This window comes from Cynocephalus volans, chromosome 6 (assembly GCF_027409185.1).
Source record: "Cynocephalus volans isolate mCynVol1 chromosome 6, mCynVol1.pri, whole genome shotgun sequence".
NCBI classification, from domain to species: Eukaryota; Metazoa; Chordata; class Mammalia; order Dermoptera; family Cynocephalidae; genus Cynocephalus; species Cynocephalus volans.
This window is the reverse complement of record NC_084465.1, coordinates 29903331-29911583: the sequence shown is the minus strand read 5'-3', so window position 1 is coordinate 29911583 and position 8253 is coordinate 29903331. Positions and strand designations below refer to the sequence as shown.

The 8253-nt window shown below is 34.3% G+C and overlaps 1 pseudogene; it reads right to left on the bottom strand.

Annotated features, from left to right (window-relative positions):
- Nucleotides 1–2623: 2623 nt before the first annotated feature.
- LOC134381440 (U2 spliceosomal RNA) lies at nt 2624–2761 on the bottom strand (annotated as a pseudogene).
- Nucleotides 2762–8253: the final 5492 nt, after the last annotated feature.

The window sequence follows — 8253 nt, the reverse complement described above, 5'->3', positions numbered from 1 at the left end:
TCTAAAAAAAGTATAATATTGCCAGAAAGTGTTTGAAATACATATTTTAACAAGAAATACAATTAGTAAAGAATGATAATATTGGAACCAAGGAAGTCTGAGACCTAAAAGTCTTTTTTTTTTCAGTTGTCTCAAATGTTTTCACTAAGTTTTCAAAATTTGTTCAAAACAAACTATCATAAACAGCACATGTTTATTTCACATATTTAATTTACTTTTCCTCTACTAAACATCTTTGATAAACATCTAAAATATCCAGGTAAAACATAAGTGAAATAGAACTAGATTAAATGTTGGTATTGTTAAACAAAACAAACAAAACAAAAGAAAACTCAAGTTTTTAAGAATCCAACCAAACAACATAAAAAGGCAAATGTCACAGTACAAATTATGAATAAAGAGGAAAATAAACCAAAGCTAGTTTAATAGCATATCTACATATTTAAATAATATACCAATAAATATAAGTAATTTGATTCAAATATAGAAAGCGAGTAAAATTATCCATTACGTTAACACATTCATTTTTTATTGTCAATCATTTAAGTAAAAACACGATTTCACAAATTTGTGAAATATTGCAAATATTATTCTTCTATTTTTATAAAGCCGTGATAGTAAATACAATTGTTGGATTACCTACAATTTATATTTTGATTCCAGATATTTTCAGTATAATACTAAGTTTTGGTTTTCAGCACCATCCACACAGTAAGGTTAAAAAGTTCTAACCATAATATATAATATTGAGACAATGAGAGCAGGAGACTGGGAAAGAGAGAGGAGAAAGAGCAGTTCTGACCTTAACCTATCTCAATGAGTAACAAATTTCTAGGAGATGTTTGAAGTGAATATCTAGTTGCTCTGTATTTTTCTGCATGGACATGTACTCATTCACTGTCCTTTCTTCAGCTGTAAAAATGACTAAACAGAAAAAAAAAATTTTTCTTCTGGAGGTACTTTTGCTGTCTATTTCAGTGTGAACCACCTCTCCTCAGTAGCCTGGGCAGTACTCATGGCAGGATTATTAGGGAGATAGATCCACAGGGCTTTGTGTAAGACATCATCACTCCCTTATCATAAGACACCTTAAAATTACTAAGAAAAGATCCAAGGAGGGCAGCAACAACTAGAACAGCTCATCCCCTTAGAGATTAGCAGAACTAATTACTTCGTACCTTACGTCTCTGTGGTCTTGTGATCTTCAGACACCATCAGAAATCTTAGCCTCCCAAATCACTATTCTTTACCTAAGCCTTTATTCAACTTAATTATGAGCACAATGACTCCATAGCCCTTGTACTCTACCCTCTGGAACTCAGCTTTCTTTAGTAAATTTCCTAAATTCTAACCTTCTTCTCAATATTCTTAGTGATTCCAATCCCCATGTAAATGATTCATCCAACACTCTAGATTTCACCATCTCACTTGGAATAATAATTTTCTTTACCTCAATTCAGCTACTCATTCCAATGATCATAGCCTCGAGTCCATCATTATCAGTAACAGTGACCCTTCCAATATTTTGATTTTAAAGATCCCGCTATACCGTCAGGACTTTTAGTCCTCCCGGCCCATTTCAGTCATCTCCAGGAGCCAACCCGCTTTTATCTCAGTGGGATTGTCAATTCATTGATTTAGACTGATTGTATATTACAGACATATGTACTATCTATTACCTCCCTTATTTTCTTATTTTTCTTTTAATCCAGCATAGATTCCTGATTCATTATTGTCACTTTACTGTACATGCCATTAACGTTTTGCCTTATTTTTCCCTAGGTGCTCCTTTCCTGGTGTTAATCCTAACTTACACCCAGACAGCTGATCCTATCTTTAGAAAATTATATAAACATGGCACTTGCTATCACTTTAATTTTTTTAATTTAAAACTGAAGTTGGCCCTCAGTACTGCACAGTCATCCTCCATTTTCCTAGTCATTCACTCTCCAAATATCCTAGAAGATTACTTCATAGCATGTCTCTCATACTCAGATTTGCTTATTTCACAGAGAAAATAGAAACAAAAAGAACTCCTTTCCTCACTCCATATCAACCTACCTATCTCTAACATTACATATAAACTGATATTAAAATGGATGAAATGTACTTGATCGTAAGGCCAATCCTTCACCTTAAAACTGAATTCCTTATATCCTTTCCTATTTAAGGACACCTCCTGCGAATATGCTGCCCATCCCACATCCCCTCAACACACACACACACACACACACACACACACACACACACACACACACACACACACACACACACAATCCTGTAATAGTTCTAATTTTATTTTTGTTTGTCTTTTTCTAGTTTGTGCATGATTGACAGGCAAGCTATTTATTTTTTTCTATTTTTTTAATTTATACATTTTATGGGGTACAGAGTTGACTATCAGTATTTATGTACAGTAGGTGACGATCAAATCAATGTTATTAGCAAGTTCATCATTGCAAAGCATAATTACTTTTTGTGTTCCTTACCCAATTACTCCCTATTTCCTCTCCCTTCCCCCTTTTCCACCTCTAGTATAGGCCCGTTCTCTTCTTCTGAAAGTTCAACATTTTATTACAGTCTTTGTTTCTTTGTTCCTTAGCTCCCACTTATGAGTGAGGACATGTGGTATTTCTTTCTGTGACCGGCTTATTTCTCTTAGCATGATTAGTATATTGTCCTTGGTTAGAGGACATACCAGATATTAAACGGATGAGAACAGATGCTACACTTGATCTTAGCCAAAAGGTTGAGAAGCAATATAGGTTTAATATTAAATAAACACTCTGAAAACATAGCTGGACTCTTTATTTTCCCTCCCACTCTAGCCCCATATCTCTGCTCCCCTTCAAAACAAAACATTATGAAAGAGTTTGCTATACACACTCTCTAGACTTCAGCAACCACTCTCCCTTGAATGCATTCCAAACAAGCGTTACACCTAGACAGGCCAGTGACACTGCTCTTATCAAGAAGGAATCACAGCTCGCCAAGACCAACAGTTAGTTCCAGACCGCATCCAACTCTTACCACTCAGCCGTACCTGACATGCTCAACCATTCCCTTCTTGAGACAATTTCTTGACTTGGCTTCCAGGATGTTACATTTAGCTGGTTTCATTTTTACATTACTAACTGTGCCTCTTTCTAACCTTTAAGTCAGAGGTTGTTCTTTTCGTTTTTACGATGGTACTCTCAGAAATCCTAGTGAAGTTTATGAATTTCTTTGGAATAGCAGTTTTAAAAACATAAAATAATACATAGGTTTACAAATGGAATAGTTAATATTGAAACTAGTTCTAAAATAAATGCTTTAAGCCAAACCTCTGGTGTGTTAGTGTGTGTGCTTCTTTTTGAATGTATTAAATAAAAAGATCTAGTATTGGCTCTACTATTTTGAATGTGTGATAAGCATAAATAATATATCATAATACTCAAGAATAGTAGTGTGATGTGAAGGTATCAGTGATTTCTTTTGACGAAGAAAACACAGGAACTGCTAACGTTACTGTGAACTGTAGTCTTTGCTTATATCCGTACTTGAAGAAATTTCTACATCACAGTTCATGGTTTGTGAAAATAAAGATGTAACATTTTGTCTTTCTAAATTTACCAACACACTAAATTCTGTTTCATCTCCCTTTGTTGACAACCCCTATTCCAAACATTGTAGTGACCCAAGACTTGATTTACCAACCTTTATTTTTTTTATATGTAAACTTAATTTCTAGGATATCTCTACCAGTTCCATGCTTTAAATTACTCTCCATTTGATGAGATGCTTAGATTTACATTCCTCACTTGAACTTTATTGTGTTTCAAATTCATCAATAGAACCTTCTGCTTCATCTTGACACTTAGATAAAGAAATGAACACCTCAACCTAAACAAATCCAAAATACTTGACTTCCTTTACCTACTCAAGCCTACCCCTGTCCTAGCATTCTCTGTTTCAGTAGATCATACCATCAGGAGCCCAACATATCTTCCCTTCTTCTGTACCTTCTAATATTTTGAATATTTACCTATACTTGCAGCATAATATATAATATCATGTAGTTCAATGTAATATAATATTTTTTAAATAATATTTTCCATGAACTTTTTGAAGTACCCTCATATAATATATCCATTCCCTTAACTCCCAGTCACATCTTAATTAACCTATTTCAGGCTAATTTTCAGCCCCACAAGATCTGACTCTAAGGTCACCAATAGCTCCATATTTTAAAATTCAATAGATATACTTTAGTCCTCATTTTAGTAGACTTCTGACAAGTACTTGATATTGTTTGGCACCCACTCATTTTTTAAATATGTTTTCTTTTAATCTTATGCCACACAATCTCCTAAGTTCCCCCTCACCTTTTCTAGCTGTTTCTTCTGAGTTTGATTTGCATATCTTTCTTTCTCCACCTGACCAACAAATACCTGAAAATTTCAAGTCTTGGTCTTTGGCCCTCTTCTCTTCTTATTCTATGCTCCTAGACAATGTCATTCACCTACATCTATAAATTTATTAACTACACATAGATTGTTCATAAATGTTTATCTATAGGTCCTCTTTCAAGTTTGGGGGATATAATAGTGAACAAAACAAATTCCCTCTTCTCCTGGCAGTAACAGTCTATTAATATCCATTTTATCCATTTTAGTATAATAAATGATTCCCAAGCATTTAGTATCTGACAATTTATGTGGGTGAAGAACCCAGGATTCTCTTAGCTGGGTGGTTCTGGCTCAAATCTCTCACAAGGTTGCAATCAAGCTGTCAGCTGCAGGCCGGCCCGTGGCTCACTCGGTAGAGTGCGGTGCTGATAACACCAAGGCCACGGGTTCGGATCCTATATAGGGATGGCCGGTTTGCTCACTGGCTGAGCGTGGTGCTGACAAGCTGTCAGCTGGGGCTGCGATCTCATCCGAAAGCTTCATTGAGGGAGAATCTGTTTCTGGGGAAAGACCTGATGTTGGCATTCATGTTGGCAAGCCTCAGTCCCTCTCTGGATGTTGAATGAAAACTTCATTTCTTCACAAAGTGCTCTTCATGATTTGATAGTATGAGTCATTGTGTGGGTGTGAATGCATGTGTTTGTGTGTGTGTGTGTGTGTGTGTGTGTGTGTGTGTGTGTGTGTGTGTGTGAGAGAGAGAGAGAGAGAGAGAGAGAGAGAGAGAGGCTGTCATTGGGAAAAAGGTGAAGCCAGTTAGTAATACATTGTTCAGTTGAATACTGTATTAGAAGACATTAGAATATCATGAACTGGTTAAACGGTATTTAATTAAAATAAGCTGTCATAAACTTTTCAACTATTTCTTTTGATGCAGGCATTTGGCAACATATCACACCTCCTACTTCCTAAATCAAGTATAATGATGTGTTAAAATGGCTTATAATCTGCCAGTGAATGTGTAAAGAATACTTTCAAACAGGTAAAGGGCTATTTGGCATCTCTTACCTTCCTTTTTGACTCTTACACTTCCCATCTATTTCTCTTTTATTTGCTTTATTCCATCTTAGCTCCCAGAATAATCATGATGTCAACCAGTAATTCAAATTATCCTAACCCAATTTAGGTCATCCTATTGGGAAACTATTAAAAATCCTTCTAGAGGTTTATAAAAGTCAAATGCCCAGACTATCTTGTTTGAATAAGAGTATAGTTGGGTATCTTCATATTTCCTTTGCCTCAACTACACTTTCCCCATTAAAATATTCCTTTTTTCCTTTGAGGAGTTTCCTACTCATCTATAAAGCTACTCATCTCCATTAAAATCACCCGCACTGCTAAATAGTTAAAACGATTCGGTGTTTTTTGAATTAAACATTCTAGTAGCATTGAATCATACATCGCTCTCTTCATCGTGATTCTCATATTTTTAAGGAAGTGTGCACCTTAGTTTTTTGTCTTGTTTTGTTTTGTTTTTTTAAAGCCAAACACATGCTGGAATGAGAATAAGGGTTGGCATAATGTGCAGTGAACATACGAAGTCATTAATTATAAATTTGAAGAACTGAGTGTATCTTGTAATTTGCACAATGTATTATGTTTATGTAAATGTGTAACTATTTGTATCTCTTTGATATTTGACCCCTTGAGTTATTTTCATTATTAAGTAGAATAACCCTGGCACCCTCTTCCCACTACTCTTGTCTTGAAGGAACCCCTGCCCCAGGCCACCGGGATTGTGTTTAATTCCTTGGAGGTAAGAGTGCTTTGACTCCCACTGACAGATGGGTGAAAAGAAAGGTTCTTTTTTTTTTTTTTTTTGGATTTTCAAAGGATTGTCTCCTGGACTCAGTCTCAAAGTTACTTGATTTCATTTTTCTATTAGGAAAGGGCGTAGTAGTTATAGATATTTGAGATCAAAACAAGTCTACATCAATAATCAACATTTATAAGATTCAAAAAGTATACGAAATAAACTTTTCAAAGAATATTTAGTTGTATGCTGAGGTGGTCTATATTAACAGGTTTTATGAAATAAAAGTGTTATTCCTTCTTAGTAACAGCTAAATTGGTAAAGTCACAAATTGCTTATAGAGCACTAAGTTAAAAACAAATGTGCAATATTTCTCGGTATTTTCTTTTGAGAGTGTCTTTTCATGAACAGGGCATTCTGGATATCCTAATTCTCATGGATACATTTTGACATATTTATATTCATTTTACATTTGGGAATTTCTTATGAAAAGAATAATTTTCTAAGTGGTTAAATATTCTCAAAACTGAGTAAATTTACCAACTCTTATTCCAGAGAGTTTGCTGTTGGCCATAATTTACAGTTGATGCCCCTAACAATGCTTAGATGCAAATGTACAAAACTATTATGAATATGTAACTATTTCAAAAAGTGATATTTAAACACAATGTTATGAACAGAGAAGCAGCCAGGGACAATTTTAAATGTGAGGGTGCACAGAACCCTGAGAAATGTGTCAATCATGAATGCCACCACGACTTATCTTTTTAGCCAGACTTATGTCATTTATTTTTCTCTTTCGTGTTTCAGTCTTCCACTACTAAGATTTTTGTGACCTTCTCAAAACTGGTTTCTTTCACAAATCGAAATTTTATTTCAAAGTTCCACTTTATTACTTCATTTCCTTTCCTTTTCCTGGCAAATGAACCAAGTCAACAGAACTCTTAATGAAACTTTCTAGAGTCTGATATGAATTGTGATGAATTTAGTTCAACCCTTGTATGTAGGAACCCTAACTTTAAAACAAAACAAAACAGAAGAAAAAGTTGAGAAAATATAATTTATTGATAAAATAAAATCTAGCCCTTGCAGAAGGATAGTGTAAATTCAAAGATAATTTAAGAATCAAAGTAACTCTCCTATTTTGAAAATGCAGGATAGGTAACTTCTCAACAAATTCCTTATTTCTGAGCAGTCAGGGTAGTGGAAACAGTGAGGGCAGGACTTTATGAAATAACACCAATTCTTTAATATATGTGCTCAACTTCAGTAAAGCACTGGGGTGTAAAATGGATTTTACTGAAAGCAATATTTAAATAATTAAAGTTTTGGGTGGAGGTGTTCTCTTTATGAAGTTAGCATATAAGGAACTTCATCAGTGGGACATGTCATTTGGGTTTCTTATTCAAGTGACCAAGATGTTTTCTCTCATTCATCTATATTTTCTCATGTATATTACCCTAGCAATCAATAAAACTTACGTTAACAGGATTGTCTAGCTCGATGATCTGTGAACCCATGAAACGCATCTTCAGTTTACTTTGATGACCCTATGATAAGGAATAGTATCACTACTATGATACTTCCGTGAAGGTATTTTATATATTCAACAAGAATCATACTATCTAATTCACAGATTATTTTGAAATTTATCTATCTATACCTACTTATACATATATTCTCCCTAAATAAGTTCAACTTTCCCTTCTTTTTTTATACCATTCTTTCTAAATGAATTAATTAATGTTTTATAATGTTTTCATAATTTGTAATCAACAAAAAATTTTATTAAGCAATTATATTCAAAACAGGTATTGAAGATAAAATGAAGTCTGTCTAGGTCTATCTTGTTCAGAGTTAAGTCCAATGACTCACCCAAAGAAGAAGATTGTTACTTTTGTGGCTTAAATTTGAATCCTTTCAAATGAGACTTAACTCCTCATCCTCCATCTGGTGATAAAAATTGTTCCGAGAACTGTTATTTGAAGGATAGCACACTGGCCTCTACTTTACTGGCATATTTCAAACAATAAAGCAAAATTACGGAGACTAGAT